This window comes from Chamaea fasciata, unplaced genomic scaffold (genome assembly GCF_029207755.1).
Source record: "Chamaea fasciata isolate MVZ Bird 193981 ecotype frontalis unplaced genomic scaffold, bChaFas1.0.hap1 SCAF_9, whole genome shotgun sequence".
Lineage (NCBI taxonomy): Eukaryota > Metazoa > Chordata > Aves > Passeriformes > Sylviidae > Chamaea > Chamaea fasciata.
Window position 1 is genome coordinate 4,616,783 of NW_027094094.1, and position 21,518 is coordinate 4,638,300.

At 38.4% G+C, this 21,518-nt stretch overlaps 1 protein-coding gene across 8 annotated transcripts in view; it reads left to right on the forward strand.

Annotated features, from left to right (window-relative positions):
- Nucleotides 1-21,518, forward strand: part of ATE1 (arginyltransferase 1) — a 66,888-nt gene that overhangs the window by 26,032 nt on the left and 19,338 nt on the right. The gene's annotated exons all lie outside the window — the stretch shown is intronic.

A 21,518-nucleotide genomic window follows, 5' to 3' on the forward strand; every position in this document is an offset into this window, starting at 1 on the left:
TGACATTAATTCTGTAGTTCCACTTTTCCCTCACTGAAACAGAACACCAGGACCAAATCATCAAGCTAAGCTCTGAAATGCATCTGGATAATGCTGCTGCTCTTGTGAAGTGATTGGGAGTGGTGAAGTGGGGTAGGGAAGTACTGACTTGGCAGATCAAGTAATTTCAGTAATGCCTGGTTGGCTTAGAGGCATTTCATGTCGAAGACTTTGCTTTTTTGCAATTTAATTGAGATGTTAGAGGCTCCTTTCCCTTAATGACATTGCTGTGGAAGAGTGACAGGCTGTGGGTGACTGATGTCAGGCTGGAGTCAGGTAAGGAAATTAAATGAAGGAGAGAAAGAGGAGCTGGAAAGCCATCCACTGGGTTTCTAGCCTTTTTCTTGTAATTTTCTTTGCAAATTATTTGTCCTGGGATGTTCAGAATTGGAGGCTGAGCACAGGAGCATTTCTGTGTATGAGAAGTGTCTTATGAGAACACAGGCACTTACTTACAGTGAAGGCACAGGAGTTGGGGAGTAGTTACTGGGGGTCAGTGTGGCCATTTCATCTGAAGGATTCTCTTTCCACAACTGGTACAATTTAGTGTATGAATGGGGTGTAACCCAAAGGAAGATTGGAGGCCTGAAAGTCCTGGAAGCAGATCCCAGAGCTGCGATTCCTCTGGCACAGTAACAGAACTGGAGAATTCTCGATTCTCAGGCAGGAAGATGAATGGTTAGAGTATCAACTATCCCATGGATCAGACATAATTACGGAGGTTTTTAAAATAAAGCTCCCTTTTGACTCACTGTTCCCAATGTGATTTTGGAACAGTGGAGTCCCAGTGAAAGGACTTTAAGATGGGGGAAAGGACTCCATTGCAATCTTAGGATATCTTTTAGTTCCCAGCCTCTCTCAGATTTGTTCCCATGTATGGGTTAATATTTACAAACTGGTAAAATAAAATCTACATGAAATTGAGACAAAAGGATTCCTGTAGTCCTATTATGTTAATATGGAAAAATCCAGTGCAAAACTCTAAGCAGTGGCTTTGTTTCATTTTTTCTGGGTAGGTTAGGGTAATACAAGATTTGAATTGTTCTCTAAAGAAATTCATGACCTTGTAGGAAGTCTTCTCAGGCTCTGTTAGATGTGGTAGTTCTCACATTGGAAAATAGTCTCCTGGAAAATTTTCCAGCAGTCATGTGATGCAAAGTATTTTTCCTAATGCATTTTGGAGTGTGTGATAAAGTTTTAAGCTTAAGAAACTATTTTACTTGAAAATGAGGTTGGCCTCAGGGTTGCTTCTTGTCTGTTTAAGTCCTGTCTGTGTACTTGTTAATGTTTTCAGTTCAATGCGCTAATTTACAAGTATATTTAAGGAATTACAGAAATAAAAAGAAGCACTTCTAGTAAACAGCCATATCAGAGAAATGCTTGAGAGGACCTTGGATTTTCTTCCTGGATGGATATTCTGTCTGGTATTTTGATTGATATTTGTGTCTGATATCTGATTGATATTTTTTCCTGCATACCTCAAGTAAAAAATTTCACTCCACGGCTCGATGTTACTAAATTCATATTTTCTGATCCATTCTGAACTCTTTAAGGTCCTTTCTGTTCTTTCCATTGCAGTCCTTTGACACTGACTTTCAGTCTTGTGGTGGGTGACATTAAAGAGATTTTGAGGTTGTGTTTCTGGTATAAATAATAAGCATATTTGCTGCCTTGTATGTAACCATTTGGCCTCTGTTGACCTTAAATCTCTTTCTCCTCTAAGTTCTTGTGCTGGGGAGGATTTGTTGATGATGTTTTCTATGTGATTTTCCTTAATTCTGGATTTTGTGAGGCTTTTTCAGGGTGGGTATTTGCATGCAAACCCTGCAGTTGGACCAGGGGTCAGTCCTTGTTTTGGTCAAGGATGTGCCTCCCCTGGAGGCCACCCCACTGCTGGTGGTAAATAACTCTGAGAGCACTTTGAAGTGCACAGCAGATTTAATGTCTCCGTGCTGTGCTATCTCTGTGTGCCATTTTAAGACCATTCTATGATGTGAAGAGGTGTTTTGACTGAAACCTTTATCCAGACTTGTATGCAGGCCAAAGTAAATGGAATTATTTCAAACAGTCTCCTTTGGTATCAAGTCATGGCCAGACTTCAGATAGATGGAATACTAGAAAGGGCTCTGAAATGTCAGAAAAGAAACAAAAGGCTGATTCAACTGTGATTAATCATTCTTAAACTAAATACCTCGGACTGACTGTGGTCGCAAGCGGTGCCCCTGGAATTTTATGGCACTTGAGAGCCAATTTCTTTGGCTGCTTTCAGGAATTTCAGCATCACTCCTCGTGCAGAAGTGAAATGTATCCAGTGGTAGCCTGCATATCCACGTCCACAAGATCCACAGGAGTCTGGCTCATCTTCCCCTGTCCAGACTCCTTCACCATGTCTCACCGTGGAATTTAGTTAATGTTTTCAGTAAGCTCAAATTTGCTGTGTAAAGTGAAATTTGTGAGGGAAGGAGATTTAATGTGACGTGCCTTAACGTGATCCTCTGTGATTTGCACATTGGCTAAATGTGTCACCAGTTCCACACAAGAAGAGCTGGTGTTTTTATCTTTTACACCTTCATGTGTCATCTTTTTATTCAGCCTCATTTTCTCATTGGTATTATTGTTATTTACCTTAAAATGGGAAAGTATGATTAGTTGGGAGTAGTTTGGAGGACTGGATTTGCCCTGAAACTAGTGGCTTTTCCAGGATTAATTTTGTGAGTTTATAGGAATAAATCTGCATTGCAATTAGTACAAAACAGCTTTTTATATACACAGGTCATAAAGAGTCAACTAAATATCCTGAAAAGTCAGTACTTGTTATAGAGTGCCAAGTTGCTGCTTGCAGCACCATTTGATAATAAAGAAGTGAAGGATCTGCATTGTAAAACCATTATTTACTCTAAGAAAGCAATAAAAGTTTTGACAACACAGTGGTTTTGCTTTTTTTTTGGCAGGGCTGTTAAAAACAGACAGCAAATAATTAAGACAAAAACATATAGTAGTAAAGTCCTGAGAATAAGTTGTACAAGTGGGGAGGTAATCCCTGCTTCTGGGTGTGTCTTATTAACATCATTTTTATCCTCCTCCTGCCTTCCTTCCTTCCGTTTCCTCCCTGGACTTCCCTGGGATCCCGCTCTACATGAGCATCAGCAGCTAAAATTGAACATTGATTTCTGAATTCTATGAACTATTCTGTTCAACTCTGAATTGTATTGGAGTTTTGGGCATCAAAACCCAAAGGGATTTTGAGAAGTCTTTTAGAGTGACCAAGACTTCCAAAAGGATTTTGAATGATTGACTTGATGTACGTGTGTTAAATGCTTCTGAAAATCAAGCTGCTTTAATGTTCCTTCAAGGTGTATCTGGTGCAAAAAGTCCTTGTCTCTCTAGGTGTGTTTTATCAAATGTGTTTTGGCTAGGAGGGATGTCTGGTTTTTGGGCATGAGAAGGCAGGTGCTCTCTTCAGGATTGCAGAATCCCTTACAGCTTTTTTAAAAATCCTTTTTCCTTTTCTTTCTTCCTTCCATAAAAGCTTTTTCCTTTCACCTTTTCTTATCTGAAAGCCTGCACCAAATAAATGGAACTTAACATGTTGGGATAAACAACTATGAGAATGTGGGGCAGCAGAATAAAAATACCATGGGTGAAAGATTATTAGTTCTTTAGTTCTTGATGTCATGCTAGTAATAAATATTTAAAAGCTTTTCCCCTTTACTTTTAACAGCTTCTTACGAAGTGTTTGAGGCCATTTTTAAGGGGTTTTTTATTTCTTCAAGACACTTGTAGAGAGGTTGTGAAAACCACATTATTATGAGCATCAACAAACAGGAATAAAGAGATTCTCCATTCTGGATAGCAGCAGCCATAACTGAATGCTGACAAGGGATTTCCACTGAAAGTGTAATTATTTAAAGCAGAGTATCAGTTTCCATGTATATTTCCATTTTTTCACAGCAGGTAAAGATAATGAATGCAATTGCTCAATTGCTTCTTTATTTTTTTTTCCTAAGCTGTTGTTTTTTACTGTGTATAATTGGTAAACTATTAAGTTTTTTCCTCAGTACAGGTGTTGAGGCTGTGCTGAATTTTACACAGAATTTTTCTGGAATCCCATTTTTCTCCTGGAAACAGACGCAGACCCCATCCATGTCATTTTGTATAACTTTATTTGTCCTGGTAAAATATTTTCAATGGGGACTTACTTTTTTTGTCAGTTAGAATTCCTTTGGGAGAGAAGTGAACACATCCCTGGGGATTTATTTTTCCAATCTTAGAAATGTTTATGTTCCTAATGTTAGAAATCCATGTTTCTTTTTATTTGTTTATGGAGTTTAGGATGACTGAAGTTTGTAGTAGAAATGAAGTGAAAATAATATGTTTATTTATGTTTGACTGCATTATTTCTAGGCTTTTATCAGGGCAGATGATATTTGTTCTATAGGTCTCAAATGACCTGAAGTCAACAAGTCTCTTTCTCATTATTGCACCTTGAGAAAATAAACTTGGTTTGGATCATGTGGTCCGTAAAAAACCCCACCGTACTCTGTATATTCAGGATTCCCAGTTCAAATGTTGTGGAGAATAAACATAGAAATGTGATTAATGTGGCATTAACTACCTACATTAGCACATCAGCAGGGATGTGTTCTACACCCTTTACTTGTTACAGGAATCTTGTTCATTTGGGACAACTTCACTGTATTTTTTTTAAATAAATGTGGTTTTACTAATTTGTGTACGATTTAAATGAGCTAAAATCCTACCTTAAAAACCCAAGAGTAAGAGGCGCAGTTTGTTAAATTGTTGGTCAGTTCTGTGCTAGTGGATGGTTTCAGACTTAGTAGAGGTAACCTGCCTGTCTCTGTCAAAGAGAGCTGCTAGAATGATTTATTCAGGATCATGTTAATAAACCTGAGGCAAACCATCTTCTGAACGATGGTAGCTGGTGGAAATTTATCATGTCTAATTCATGACTCAGCATAGTCATAAATTCCCTGCTCATTTCTGACTTACACTAAATCTTAGTTGAAGGCTCATTTGGGGACTCCATAGCAACCACCGGCAGTTAAAGTGAGAACTGTAAATTGTGAAATGCAGAGACAAAAGAGCTGTGGATTTTCTTTGGGTGCCTTTCTTGTGTTTTTGGTTTTCTGGGTTTTTTTTTGTTGTCAATTCTTTTTTTTTTTTAAGGGAGAATAATATATTTCACAATTCACGTCTTTAATTTTTTCCTTCATGTGTGAAATGAGGTCAAAATTCCCATTTCAGAATTTGCCAATTATAGTTCTACAAACCCATTAGTCCTTGCTAGTAAGTGTAAGAATGCATGGAATTAAGAGTATTTTTAAAGTTTCTGTCAAACAAATGAATTGTTGCATTGCTGCTTCGTCAACTTTACTTCAGTTTTGTTGCTGTAATCGTTTTGGATGGTCCTCAAACACTACTTAACACCCTGTAGTTGTGAATTGCATCTTTGTAACTGTCTCTTGGTGAGAATTCCCAAAAGTGAGTTAATTTGAATGTTCAGAGATGGATGCTGTGCAGTGCTGTGAGGGAAAAGGTGAAAACATATTTGTGAAGATAATTCTCTTCACTTTTCGTGACACTGTTCACAGCCAGGTCATTTCAGATGTTGGACAAAATATTAAAGTTCTTGTGCCCAACAGAAAAGTCAAATCTGTCACCAAAGTCTGAGTCACTGAAAATGGTTCATTTTATCTGTGCACCACATTTATTGAAGGTGGCAACACTTGGAGTGTTGGATCTCTCATTTAACTCCAAATCCAGCTGCTCTTATTTTTGCTGTTTTGCTGATTATATTAGCTCTAATTAGGCAATATTGTCGAGTGGAATTTATTTGGTCTGAAAGGCTGGAGCTCCTGCTTTTCCTGGCTCTGCCGTATTTTACTTGTGGCCTTTACAGTAGGAGGTGGCTGACAAGCCAGTTAATCTACACAAGAGATGTTTTCTCTCCAATTTTCCAGGAAAGGTTTAATGGGAGATACTTTAATGAGGTCTGGTTTAACTAAGACCTCATTAATTTTACAGAGGTATCACAGTACACTCCTGTGAAGTGTTACATGTAATCTAGATGACAATTCATTATTATGAATGATTATTTTCTTTGTCTGAGTTTGTTTAGCTGCCGACTGTACCGAGTCTCCAAGTAAAAGTATAATTAATGAACAGAATATATTAATGAGGTTCTATTATTTGTCTTCAATCCTGATGTTAAACACGGTCTAGTTTGCAAGAAGTTCAACATCAGTACTTGGATGGGAATGAGAGTCCCAGAGTCCTGTAGAGGTGATTTGGAGCCAAGAGGGAAAAGTGGAATCATGGATTGTGTAGTCCAGCCCTTTACTGCAATACAGGTTCAATTATAATTTTGTTAATTTTTAAAACCTGTAGGATGTGAGCCAAGGGCCTCTCTTGATACACTCATGCACGTCTCTGCCTTGGTGTGAGTAAATAAGAACACATATTCTTATATATTCTTGTTCTTTAGTGGTCATCCCACTGAAATTCTTTTCCTTGATGTCTCACCTAAGCTTTTCTTCCAAAAGAATGAGATTATTATTTCTTTGTTTTTGTGTTTAATTTTATAGGGAGTTTTTCAACACCCTTCTTTTTAAACCTGACGGCTGCCAACGTGTCTCTTCATGGACTTCTCTAAAAACCCCAATCAACCATCCACCAAAACCACCCTTCAATTCCTTCTTTTCTCCAAGTCTCATTTTTTTAAGCTTTTTGTAATTAATTTTTTTTTAATGCAGCCTAGGAGATTTTCATAAACCAATGCATTTTTGTCCTAGACAATGGTGGCTAAAATTAGGCCCTCAGATGCTGAGGTCAGCTTGTAGCATTTGTTTATATAACATGAGTTACTGCCTTCATTGTGCTGAAGAAGATAGTAACCTCTGGAGGCAAGGGGAAAGGCTGGGAAGGAGGTGAAGAAAAGGGAATTGTGCAACCCCAAAGTTTTCAGAATGGGCTAAATTGGGATGTGGGCTGAGTTATTTTTAGTGTCAAGGTCCGTGACTATGTGAATAAGAAAGAAAATGTGTGTATGCTGTTGAATTTCTCTGCTGTCCATTCTGCTTTAGCTAAGTCTGTGTTAAAACTTGCATTTCTCTTCCTTTCAGGAGAGAATATTTCATGAAATGAGTTGACAGGGCATAAAGGGTTTTATGGTTTTTCCCTCCAGCGCTTATGGAGATCTGCTGGAAGAATTTTATCTTCCTTATTGTAATAAATTATTATTTATAGTATTTATAGTAGACAGTAAATACCTGAAGTGACAGCTCAAAGTAAAAAATGAAGAATTAAAATCTATGCAGATGATAGTAATTAATTATGTTTTCACACAACCAGCATATCCCTGGTGGGGGAGCAGATTATTCATGTTATCCTGTGGTAGCCATCCCTGTTCTTCACGTGCATCTAATCTAAAATTAGGTGCAATTTAAAATCTAATTTAAAAACAGATTTGTATTCTCTTTAGTTGGTATTAGAGACAGTTTGTGGAGCTTTGCAGGCTCTTGGGTGGTGCTGAGTTTTCCCCAAAGATGTTTGAGGGCTCTGAGAGGCTGCACAGAGCAGGGCCCCAAGCAGGAGGGTCAGTGGAGAAGTGAAATATTTTTGTTACAGTTTCTTTAAAGGTTTTTTTTAAAATTATTATTTAATTAAATCAGTTCCCAAAGGCTTTCAAAGGTTGCATTATTGTGGAGACCTGGGAGCTTGATGAGTTGTTGTCTTTTTGAGTGCAAATTAAAAAATAAAACCAAAAATCAACAACCCCAAAGCCCCCCTTGGTGTTTTCAGACACTGCCCCGAGGTTTCTGCTTGTCCTGCAAGAATTAACCATTGCCAAAATCTTTGTTTTGTTTAGTTGTTCTCAGCTGAAGAACTGGACTGTTTGAACAGCAATGAGTGAAACTGTCCTGAGTAGTTTTTTTGCTGTGTTAGATGTGTTGGATTATTTGGGGATTCTTACTAGAAAGGTTTCAAGGGTGTAGAGTGTCCTTTTTAATAGCATAGGATACTGTTTGCTTCCTTCCCTTTTCTTGTTCAGAATAAAAGTGTTTTCACAAATAACACGGAGATGGGATGACAAAAAAAGGGTGTGAAAATGGCTCCATTGTTAATTAATTGAAGAAGAATGGCTCTGTGGGGCCAAAGTACATAGGAGCCAAAATCTATCTTTGTCCCAACACAAATGCACTGTTGTTCTGTGAATGGACAGAAGACAAGATGAGCTCTTTGTTCCACTGCTCTGTTGATTTTATTTAAGCTATTAGGGCTGGTGTCCTCGAGGGGTGCTTAGCGAAAGTATGGACGGCATATCCATGGTTTATTTCATGATTTTTTTGCTTATGTTCTTTCCCTTTTATTTTTTTACCGGTTGGCATTGTGTGGCTTGTTAGTTGCTTTTAATTGTCTTTTAACTGTCCCCATTCAGGGGAAAGGGAGGAAAGTGGAGAGATGTTACAGTAGATTTTTAGAGGCAGAAATGTTTAGGAACATTTTTGGCTGCTGTCTTTTAGATGTGCAGATCTCAATTAAAATTGACTCAAACTGATTAAAGCTTTAGTCATTTAAACTTATATTATGCCAATAAATATTGACAATATATGCTAAGCATACAAGTGTTTGTAACACCTTGCTGTCTATTTTAGAAGTGTGTTAAAAGTGCAGGGAAGTGCATGAATTGCAAGATATGTATGCATGTGAGTACAGGGTGCAGCTTTATTGATTTTAAAATAAAGTAGGGTGATTGCCTGGGCAATTTTTAGTTCTTTTAAGTCTGAAAAGTCAAAGTGCTTGACTTTCCTAAGTGCAATTCTAATTTAATACTCCCCTAACCCTATATTTGGGTGGATGTTTAATACATCCTTGAATTGCCAGGTTTTGGAATGACCAGGACTTACACAGCCTATAGTACAGTTACTAATTCCAGCCCATTTGCCTCCAAACTTGTTTTTTAATGTGAAGGTGTTTATAAAGCAAACTTTCCGAACATCTGGCATTAAGAGAAAACTGAAGTGTTGACGTTTCTGCTCAAAGACTTTGGGGATACATAATGTTAAACAGCCTGGTTTCCTGAACATGCAAGTGGACATTTGTGTACCTTAAATGGCAGTAATTCAGATGGAAGCATAATGGGGAACGTGTTCTGCCCAGCTAAGAAAAGTGTCGGGCAGTTCTACAGGGCCACGGGCTTGATGGGTGCAAAGCTGCACAAGGAATGGCTGCTACAAATCCTCCCGCTATCATTTCATTTTGTTCAGCTTTGTAGGATAAAAATAAACTTACTTGACAAGAATTCTAGGATTAGAAGTCTAATATTTTGTTTATAATTACAGAGACAGAGTTTAATAACAAAAGGAGAGGTTTGAAAACAAGTCAATGTCAAAAAGAACATGTTGAAAGGATACAATTATTGTTACTGTATTGTGCCCTCAGGCAGTTATTTCCTGCAAAACAGCTTAACAAAAACTTCAGTACATCTCCATCTAGCCATGTTTTCAGTGCCTTATTCCTGCATTTGTTTAGTGTCCCTATTCTTGGATTCTTTAATCAATTTCTTATATCTAACATGGTCTCAGAGGGAGTGCATTGAAGCCTTGCGGCTCTCTCAGTGCAGTATTTTTTCTGACAACTAATGTAGCTACAGCCTGATTTTCAGTTTGGAGTGTTAAGGAAGAGAGAAAGAGAAGAGAACCAAATATGTCCTGGGCTCTGGGGAGACCTCAGAGCTCCCTGCAGTGCCTAAAGGGACTCCAAGAGAGCTGGAGAGGAACTCTGGACCAGGGATGGAGTGACAGGACACAGGGAATGGCTTCCCTCTGACAGAGGGCAGGGTTAGGTGGGATATTGGGAAGAAATCTTGTACTGTGAGATTGCCCAGAGAAGCTGTGACTGCCCCCTCTCTGGGATTCCAGGCCAGGTTGGATGAAGTTTGGAGCAACCTGGGATAGTGGAAGGTGTCCCTGCCTATGTCAGGGGGTGGAATGAGCTGAGCTTTGAGGTCCCTTCCAACCCAAACCATTCCATGGCTCTGTGATTCCAGGATGATGGGAGGCTGGCAGTGGCTGTGGTGGCTGTTCAGATTCTGCTTCTTGCAGTGCTGGGGCTGTTGCCTCTCACAGACGTTTGGACTGGAGGTGGATGCGGTCCCACTTCCCACTTTTCCAGTCTGGGACACCATTAGCCATCTCTTCTGGGGTGGCAAAACTGTCACATTATTGACAGTTTCTTTATTAACAGGCTTTTGTCTGTTCTGAGCCTGGTGCAGGGATGGCTTCAGCTCAGCCCTGTGGTTGGAGCTCTACATCCCAAGGTGGTCCCAAGGTGGTCCCAAGGTGGTCCCAAGGTGGTCCCAAGGTGGTCCCAAGGTGGTCCCAAGGTGGTCGGATGCTCTCCTGCTGAGAAGGGACTCCTGGGAGAACACAGAGGCTTTGTTTACAAGTTCCCCTCTCCCAGCAAACAAAGCAGGCTTGTTTAACAAACCCTCGACAAACAAAACGGACCTAAAATTAGAATGCTTGTTTCATGAATGAAAACTTACTGTGCAAATAAACATTTTTTAGGGACAATAGAAGAAACTTCTGTTAAAGCACACGTGTTTTGATGGTTGGGAATTTTTGTACAGATTCTCGTTGATCCTTTGTGCAGATAGCTGTTGCTTTGGTTGCTGTTAAGGTTTAAGTTCTAACACATGCTTGGAACACTGGTTAAAGCGAGCCTTTGTATTTATTTATTCAGTTTTTAATCTGCAGATGTAAGGGAGACAAGCGGCTTTCGATTTTTTGGCAGAGGTGCATTACTCTATCCTTGTAATACAAATTGTAGACACTGAAAGACTGGGATTTATCATTGCCTTTTTTCCTCCTTCAGACTTTTAGTCTGAATAATGTTTGTGTGTGCATTGAGGATACATTACCATGAATTTCACAGTATTATTTTGTCAGGATCCTGCAAAAATGAAGGTTTTACTAATGAACTTCCCTATGCTGTTGTCTCCCTTTGTCCTACGACTTCACTCTTTTTTTTCTCTCCTAAAATTACTGTTAATATCAGTTTGCCTGGATGTGGCCTTGTTTTTGAGGTTGTTTCTTCAGTGCTTGGCTGTGTGCGTTTCAGTGTTGAGTGACTGAAGATAAATTACTTGTCTTTTACTCAATTTTTCATTGCTGGGCTTAAAAAAACCCCGTGTCTAGTGTACCATGTATTGGTAGAAAGCCTTGAAGTTAAAAATCTTGTACTGTTCTGAATTACTGACTTCAGAATATTATTTCTGCCTCTTAGATGTATGAAAGCAGCTAGGAATGAGAAAAGCTGGACTGACAGATTTTTAAGTGACCTTGTTTTTCAACATGATCTAATTGTGTAAAGTTTGAAAACCCCACATAGCATATCTTAATCTAAAGCCAACATCATGCAACTGAATTCTTAATTAGGAGTATATTTCAACTTGTGAATATCAGTGTTTCACAATTTGCAGAGCTGTCAATTAGTCTGTTATTTATTATGTCTTGAAATATTCCACAGGCTGCGTCGGTAGCTGGGCATGAGAAGCATGAAATTATTTATTCAGTATAAGGCTACCCTCACCCAGACTTCCTTGGAAAGGTCTTATTTTCTTGCCCTCAGAGTCTGGATGGATTTTTGGCAAGTTCTATGTGGTTTTGGCTGGGTTTTTTAAAACCCTATTGGAGGCTGAAGCTGGATTTTGGGGAAGTCCAGGGTGGGAATGGTATTCCCAGTGCTGTGTGATGGTCTGGGCAGTCACACAGGGAGCGCTGAGCTGGAAAAGGGGCTCTGAGTGGGATAAAAAGTTGAGTTTTGGAGGTGGGAAGAGGGAAGGTTTGGGGCTCCAGGCAAAACTCTCTGAGGAGTGATTGGAGAGATGCTGGGAAAGGTGGGGAAAGCTTGGATACTGATGGAAAAAGAGCTTGGAAGTAAGCACAGAACACAACATCTCTGGAGACAGACATCCAGACAAAGAAGGGTCAAAAATGTCAAAATTCCAGAGGAGCTGGGCAGGATGAAATGCAGGTTTCCATGTGCCCTGTTGGTGCACAGTTCTAGACAATTTTGTCCAGGAGCTGGGAATGCGCAGTTGGATGAAGTTGCAAGAGCAATGCGTGTGTTGTGCATGGATAAAATGGGTAAATGGAGACTGCATAGTTCTGAAAAGTAAAAATATAGAATATACCTCTTTCCTCTTGTGTTGTCCTTTAGCATTGTTGCTTAAAAAGCTGACAAAAGTCAGGTTGGAGCTGAAGTGAGTCTTATGTCACAAAATCATTTCTTGTGGTTATCACAGAAGATTAAGGAACTAATTTACATTGGTTCACTGTTCGGCACTTTGTAGCCACGGCCAATGTTTTTATAAAATGAAAATAAAAGATTGTGCACCCTGCCCTCACACCCATTTCTATCATGCTGGTGCTTTAGTTCTGTTGAATTTTAATTTTCTGCTTCCCCGCTGCGCAGCTGTACAGAAAAAAAAAAAAAAATTGAACGTGCTCACTTTCATTTAAATTCTCTAAATTTAATTTTGTTTATCTATTTTTTCTATTAAGTAAACATTGTGTGTGGTGTTTTTACTTTGATGACTACGTAGCAGAAGCCCCTTTGACTGGGAATTAATTTAGTTTTCCTGTGGCATATGTCCATAAGCTACAGATGAAAGCTGTTCTTTTAGATGTGACTCCAGCTCGTGAGGTATTAATGAATGTTTAAAGCTATTTGATATCAGTGTGACAATTTTGTGCCTCTAAGGGTAAAGCATGGGTATGATCTATTAGGCTGTGCATATTTTTCCTGTGATTAGTTCACCTTACATTAAATATAAGAAAACAAACTTTAACACTTAATTTCGTACATTTAATTTAATGAGCTCAAAAAATCCTGTCAGTTTATGGCAGCCCTTCAAGAGAAAGATATGGGATCCACACGATTGAAACACTCATTTCTTTTTCTTGTTATTTTTTGGGTTTGGTGTTTTTTTTTTTTTTTCCCCCTCTTCTTTTGCTTCTCCCAGCTGCCAAAATAAACTCCTTTTGAGATAGACCTGAGTCAACAGAGCTGGTGTGTCTCTAATGAAGCATTCTTCTTGAGGCCCCCACTTGGTTTTTATCTTTTTGTCACAGTTCTTTTTAATCTCCCTTTCCAAGTTTAATGCTAGGGTCTCCTTAAGAATTTCTGCTGCAGATTCAAAGTAAACAAGGTCCATTTCAGTAATCATATGATTTTTATTCCCCCAAACTCTTTGTTTTTTCCACAATACAAAGGCAATTCATATTACATTTTTTCTGTAATATACTTAAAAAATACCATGTTGATAAAGTTGGCTTGAAATTGGTTGAAATTCAAGGAAGCCAATGGCCTTCAAATGTACAAGCTTAACTCTTCTTTATTATTGTTTTCCACTTAAGTTTCTCAAATTGTGCTGCTTTTTTTTTTTAGCATTCTTGAGTAGCCTCTCTGCAGATAAGACAGATTCTGGCTTCCAGCTCCAGAGCAATCTGTGTGCTAGTGTCTTTGATTAGCCTGTTCCCAACTGAATTTTAGACGGCAATTTCCAATAAATGTTAGCTGCTTTTATATATTTTAAAATATATTTATATATGTAAAAAGCTATTTTATTTATTTTATTGACAGTCACAAAATCATTTTTCCTGTAAAATGTTTTGAGCACACAGCCCTTTGAGTTCATAGGGAATCTCAGCCTCTAAATGTGCACAAATACACCTTGAATTAGAAACATTCCTTGGAATCTCAGTCTTGTGTGGATGTCACTGTTCTGCCAGTTTAGTGTCACTGATGCTAAATGTTAGTGCATGAGAGAGATAAAATGACAATATCTGAAGCTATGGAATGTTTTCATATTCTTAATAATATTCTTAATAATATTCTTAATATTCTAATGTTCTTAATATTCTGGTGGCAGTCTCTGGAATTCCACCCAGTAGAGTTTTCTTGTAAATGCCATCTCATATCAGCCTCTTTTTTTTCTGTGTACATCAAACACAAAGTTTTTGTAACAGCATTGGAAGCTAAACTTTGTTTCAGTAGTCTTTTTTTATTAAAATGCTATTGTGTACAGCACAGATTTGGAGATATAAATAAGGAAAAAAAGAGAAAGGAACCTTGGGAAATGTAAAGAAGGTAAAATAGACACATCATAGTTTGGTGATGTAAAATTATTTAGAAAATACGCTTTAAAAGTGGCCCTAACTTTATGTAAGCTCCATACTTGTAGTATTTCTCTTTGTTTCTCATTTTCAAGAGTTGTCTTCAAACTTGTCTGTGATTTGGATATTATTTTTTCAGCTTTGGATAAACGCTCACCCTAGGGCAGCCCAGAATCCATAAATTTGCTGTTGCTGTCATCAAAAGTCTGGAACCAGGCTACAATGGCAGTCTCAGGGTAAATAATGCGCTTTATTGGTCTTGAAGGGACCATTCTGTAATGTTTGTGCTCTTGGCTCTGCAGCGTGAAACACCCTCTCCAGGGAAAATTCAGCCAGGTAGGTTTAATCTGAACTGTGACTGCTACTGAAATCTTAAGAATCACAAATGTAGAATTTGTGTGTATCTATCTATCCATCTTTCTTACTGAGAGTAAGAGGAATGGAGTGGGAACAGGCACAGATACTTAATGTCCTGTGTCTGAGTTAAGAAATGTTACTGTACACTGGACACCCACTGGTTTGAGTAAATCTCGTAAGTGCAAAGAACAGGAATAGAAAAGATTGACAACTGCCCCCTGCCAATCTTTAAATTAAATTTTCAGAAGTACTCATTTAAATAAATGTGTGTCTGTCTAGTCATCACATTTTTATGATGCAATTCCTGAACATACAGATTCTCTTTTTCCTCTTTTGTGCAAGCCTTATCAGTGGATTTATTCCAGACATAGTGGCTTTGATACTGTGATTCTAAGAGAGTGGCTTTATTTGCTTAGAACAAAAGGAAAACTCTCACTATAACTGGTCTTTATAAATGAGAAAGGACAAACTCTTAGCAAGTCTTGGAGGAAGAGAGCAAAGCTTGAAAGTGGCAGTAAGAGGATGCCCAGAGCTGTGTCTTATCTCCAGCTCTGGGCAGTTGCATCCCAAGCTGATAAGGAAGAGATGATGCAGCAGCCCTCTCGACCGTGCTAATTACTGCTCACTTTTAAACTTGAAAGCAGAATTATCTCATTGATTAATACGGTGCTGTTAGAGAGAAGAACTGTTGGAGTGTGGGCATGGATGTGCTTTATCTCAAGCAGCACTTTGTTGGCTTCTTGTGGATCCTGTGGATGGTGTGCTTGGATATTGATGTGCTGCAGGTCGGGGCTCGGAGCTCAACATAAACACCCAGAGCCTCCCTTGGCATGTCCTACCCAGTGAGTGGAGAGAAAGATAATATTGGCATAAAAAGGAGGAAGAAAAGCTGCACAGACTTGGAGACTAAGGGAAAAGGGGAAAAAAAAAAAATCAAAGCCTGTCCCGAATGTTCCCTTTTTGCCTCAGTGGAAAGCAATTTTTTCTCTGGCAGCCCATGAGCCTTTTCAGACACCTGTTGGCTGTTTCCCAGGATCAAAAACAAGCTCGAAAGTGCTCAGTATTTCAGATAATTTCTAGGAAAGAGGACAAGGGGAAAGCAGCTATTTGGAGTGCACACTAAGCTGTGAAGATAGCAAAATCCTAACAGTTCTGGGGTTTGCGAGGAATAGCACATGTTGGGAAAACAAAGAAACAGTGAAAGTTTCTGAAGGTATTTTGAGGGGAAGGGGAGTATTTCTTTAAAAGTACTTCTTTGCAGAGCACCTTAGGCAAATAAAGAGCTGAGATTTACCTTCAATCTCAATGAAATTGAAGATAAACTTAATTTAATTCCACTTTTGTGATGGGATAGGAGCATGTAGGCAGTTAATGGCCAAATAATTGCATGATAATTGTAGGATACTGAACGTGAAACTTGGCTGCCTTCCTTTTTGACTTCTATTTACCTTAATCTGTTTTATGCTTACCTGAAATACTTTATTTACCTGAGGGACGCTATGAAAACCTTCTGAAATGCTATTTTTTTATATTTAGTGAAGTACAGCCAAGTATGAATATATAGTCAATAATTGTAGGAAATTAGTTTGTTTGACATGCAGAAACAAATGTCAGAAATATTTTCATATTGGGTTTATCATCAGTTATTTCTCTTAATACATTACATGGACCTGGAAAATAAACAAAAAAGAGGTACGGGTTGGCAAATATTATACAAATTTGCTTTGGACAGTCAGTTTAAACATCTTTGAGGAGCATTTAGAAAGATGGGTAAAAGTAATAGTGATGTAATTAACTGATCTAGATAAATGTTGGAACTAGATGACCTTAAAGGTCCTTTCCAGCCCAAACCATTCTGTGATTCCATATTTCTGTTGGAAACGCAACATCAAAATATATTTACATTTCACTTACGGAAACCAAAGAGTATGGGAGAAGGTGTTTTTTGCTTTAATTTCCATGTTTGAGGTGCCTTGGGAAGCACCTTACAGCTCCCTGGCTGCCTGTAAAACTCCCATTACACAGATTTTGTGATGATGTAACTGAATGAGAATGAAGACATCTTTCTGAAGAGCAAGGACTGGCACTTCGTGTACTCGAGTTCTGTGAGCTGCAAAATAACTTGTGGCTGTTATTCGGAACATCTTTTAGGGATTACAACACGTTATTCTTTAATGAAACAGAAAGGTGGTTAAGCTCTCAAGAATGCAACTCTGGGATCTTAAAAATGTGGGTCCATAATTATTTCAAAGTTTGCAGCTTGGACAAAATTGGCTTGTTTGATGCTGGCACAGGAGTTTCGGGCAGAAACTTCAGATTGGTGAAATCCAACTTATTAATTGAGTTACCCAATGCTGTAACTCTTCTTTGGTAGATTTTTTTTTTGTAAGCTCAGTACTTTTTGATCATAGAGGTGAAGTCTTCAGCCATCTCTTCTGGATAAACTGAGCTGCTTGCTTCATTCTGTGCCTATTGCTCTACGAGATTTTTGTTTGTTTAAAAAGATACTTAAACAGTGACTATGAGGTGGGGGTCAGTTTGTGGAGGTAGTTTTGGAGCAAGGGGGGAGGATCTTGTTGTTTTTCTGGAGTCTTTTAGGCCTTGCACAGCTGGGTGCCATGTGAGAGGCTGGAGGCACAGTGGGGTTGGGATGTGCAGCTCTTTGTCCAGGCTGGCACAGCCCACCTGGGAGAACACAGCAGGTCAAGTTACCAGCCAAGGGCTCTCCTGGGGATCCTTCCACTCTCATTTCTGTTTATGGAATGAAATCAGGGAGCAGGGGTCTGCTGCAGCACTCTGCTGGGGGATTCCAGCAGGAATTGTCTTGCAGGGGAAAGGCTGGTGCTCCTGCCAGGGCAGCACTGCCCAGCTCTGACGGGTCACTGTTGAGAATTTGGGGTTGCTTTGTTTGTGTAGCCAGAGCACTTCTTTTTAGGCAGCTGGCTGGAAATGGAGATGAAGGCAGTCTTAATTCACTTTTCATAAAAGATCAATGGCTTTATTGTGAAAAAATAGAATACAGATGTAAAATGTACCTGATAAAAGAATTAGATGTGAGTTTAACCTTCCTATTTTGTTTTTTCAGTGCTACTGGTGCTCGACCTTCATTTTTGAGACTATTGTCTTTCTTGGTAGTTTTACATTTTAAGTTTTACTTAGACTACAAAAACAAACTCTGCTGGTGTTTTTCATCTCAAGTGCTTACCAAATCCCTCAGATTTTGCAAAATATTTCAAAAGTAATCTCCAGACTAAAGTCTCATTAAAGCCTTTGCCCTTCCTGTGGAACTAAAGTTCAGAGAAGTTCTGGCTGATTGTTATTGGAAAACTGTAAAACAAAAACCATTGTGTGAAGTATTAATTTAGGCTTGGCAGTCTGTCTGTAAAATTAATTTCCAGAAGCTTCCAATTAAAATGCAGCATGTCTAATTGCATAAGGGAAAGCACCGTGAAGGCTCTGTCTTTCATATTATATAGGAGGAAAAATGCCACAAACATTAGTGACAATAAGACATCTTGCAGGTATTTTTTATTAAAAAAACAGTCACATTTATGTTGCAATGAGTTGACTTGGAAGAAGGCACCATGTGCACAGGAATTTCTTAGCCGTACTAATTTTCAGTATTGCTTTTTAGTCAAGCCATTTGATAGATTAGTCAGATAGTTATCTTTCTGTATGTTTGTCTAATCTTTTTTATCTTTAATCCAATTTGTACCTTTAATCTAATTTGTACCTTTGTTACGCATCGGGTTGTTATGCTCCTTGAACAGTGCAATTGGAATGGTTTCCCCTTGTGGCTCTTTCCCCTGTTTCAAAGAAGATAAAGCAAAATTGGTAAAAGGACAGGTTAATCAGGATGGTTAAAGGTATGGAATAGCTTTAAAGAATTTGTAAAGAATTTCATTCCCTTCAGTCTGATGGAGATATCACAGAATGGTTTGGATTGGAAAGGACCTTGGAGATCATCCAGTCCCATCCCCTGCCATGAGCAGGGACACCTTCCACTAGACCAGGGTTTTTTTATTTCCAAAAACATTTAAATAAAGAAAATTCTGTGTCTTGGATATTTCTTGGCAAAATGTGGATGCAGAGAGAGAAATATGTGCAGTTGTTTTATATTGACAGAGTTCATTTCATCAGCAGGTGGTATTGGGTTTGAGAAGCTGAAACCTGAGACAAGTGCTCTGGGATGGTGTGTAAAATGATGCTTTTTGTTGAAAGTCTTGTAGTTAAATATTCCCAAGATGGTTTGGGCAACTTAAACAGTTCTACTGTGCAAGAGCTTGTATGTGATGAGATAAAAGAAAGCAAAATGTTTTCAGTTGTGAACTCTTAGCGTAGGCAGAACCACTTCTGAAATGAATGCTGATTTAGTCTGAAGCCAAAGAGAAATTATTTTCAAAATCAGCTCTGCAAATCTGATTAAGTTCTACTGTGATAAATCCCTCTGCAGCACTTCCTTTTAGGAGATCCCCTTTCTATTTTGGATTTATGTTGGGTGTATACTGCAAATCAATATTAAGAATAAGAAGGAATATAAATAGTACGCTCAGAGGCAATTTATTTAGATGATGTAATCATTTTAGAACGAGTAATGAGATTTGAACATTTTTCTTGAAGCACAGATGCTCATGGACAAGAGGCAGAATCTGTGTGGGTTCTCAGGTTTAGATTTTTTTGCAGTCCAGGAATAAAGGGAGAGAGGAAAAAGGTAGGTGGATTTGTCATGGTTTATTTTCAAATAAATAAATATATTTGTTCTAAATAAAAGTAACTATGAGTGTTTAAGTATTCTGAAGGAAGTAAGTAAATTGAGAGTGAATGCTTATGGAAGGGATGGGGGGAGGCAAAAGCCCTTAGAAATAATTTCATTTTATTTAATTAAATCCTGTGGGTTCCCCTTTTAATCCTCCCAGTATAGTCACAGTGCAGGTGCTGTTCCTTGGGACTCACCTGGGTGTATCCCGTGTTCCCCCTTCCCCTGCGGAATGACTCATGGGATGTGGGTTTGACCAAAAGTAAATCAGACATCTTTACAGGAGAACTGTCTTCCTTTTGGTGTGTTTGGAAACACCCCTGGGAAGGGAGGATATCAAAGGGAATCAAGGACTTCTTTCATTTTTACCTGTGATTCCACTGAGTGTCCTGGGTCAGTGGTGTGTCATCCCCACAGCCTCCTGTGCCTTCAGGGAAGGCTCCTGTTTATTAACAAGCTGTTTATTAACAAGCTCCCAAATTTTGGGGTAAGAAAACATCTAAAGGAAGTCACTTCAGAACTATTTTTTCCCTTTCCTCTCCAAATTACAGTATTTTGATGCCCAAAATAAATATTGAATCTACAGTGATGGGTTGGATAATCAGTTTTTCCTGTTACTGTGCTGCTCAGTGCTAAAGAAGGTTTTTATAAATTATAACCAAACCACTAATGCTGCAATGCAGTTAATTTTATACATCTCATTTTATGATAGACTGTAATGTTACAGATGCAAGTGGGAAATTTAGAATAGGGCTGCATAGTGCTTTTCATGTGTGGGATCAACAAATGTGGTAAATTTCAAAATGTAGGAACAGGATCTTCTAGGGAAACTGAGTGCCTGGGCTGTCTTTTCTTAGGGCCATGAGTTTAATTCATGCCACTAGGAAAGATTAATTTACCACTTGTATTTTCTGTGTTTAAGCAACAGCTCTGAAAGACAGTTCCTTGGCTATTTCTTCCTTCTTGGCCAGTTGTGAAAATGTCTTTAAATCAACAAGTAATTATGTTCTAATTTTTTTCAAATATGACTGAAAAGGCATATTTTTTTCCCCAAGTCCTTAAACTGTTTCATCTGAGTGATGATGATTAAAAGTTCTTTAAGCACTACCTTCACATAGCTTTCAACTATTTCTGTTTAGAGAGCATAACATTTCAAAGTGGTTTATTTAAAAATGTCACTTCCATTCTCTGGCTTTAGAGGATTTTCTGGGGCCTTGAGGTTTAAGTTTCTGAATGGAATTGGAGGAATATTGTTTTAATTTAATACAAAATTTTGCCTTTAATTTAAAAAATACCAACAAAAGCAACAGTAGTAGTTACAAGTCAATCCTGGATGTTTTTCAAATGAGATAATCAGTCATACAGACCTTTTCAGAAATCCACCTCAGCTATTTGACAAGGCTCAGCATGAAGCTTGGTTATTTTTTATCTTTTTTGCACAGACACTGATGATTTTTTATCAGAGATAATTCTTGTATTTTCTACTCAACAATTTACTGTTGGTGGGGAATATTTTTTAAAAAGTCAATTTTTCTTTAAATGCCATGAGGAGTTGAACAGTAAGAGTATAAAAAGAATTGGGATTTCTGGTGGTTCTGATTCTCCAAAACTGGGTGTTACTGCCTAGGGTGGCCCTGAAGGAATGTCTTCACCTCCAGTCACAGGAATTTTGTGCTGTCCCTTCCCAAACCTTGCTCAGCCTCATGGAAGGCTTCTTTGCCTTTTTTCACAGCAGATAAATCAACTTCATCTCAAGATGATAATCTTAATTATCCACTTAATGTAATTGATGTGAAGAACTCTTAATGGCGTCAACTGCAGGGTGACTTCTGATAGTGCCCAGTCTTTTAATTTTTAATCTGTATCCTTAAACTTTTTCATTCTCTTTACCGTATGGCTGTTTTTCAAGCTGAGATGTGTAACGAATTTGCAAGGTAAAAATTAATTTGCTGTTGCCACCATATGGCTCTGAATGTTGAGAGTGTATGGGTTGCATGAGTAATGGCTCAAAAGATACAATTTTGACTTAAGTTATAGGCCGCTGAATAATCTTATTTTAAATCAAATGAAGATCTGATTAGGGGAGGTTATTATTGCTGAGGTGGTGATTTTCTGTGTAGCTGGAGGGAAAATAATTAAGGCTGTTTAGTTTCTGGGAATGTCTG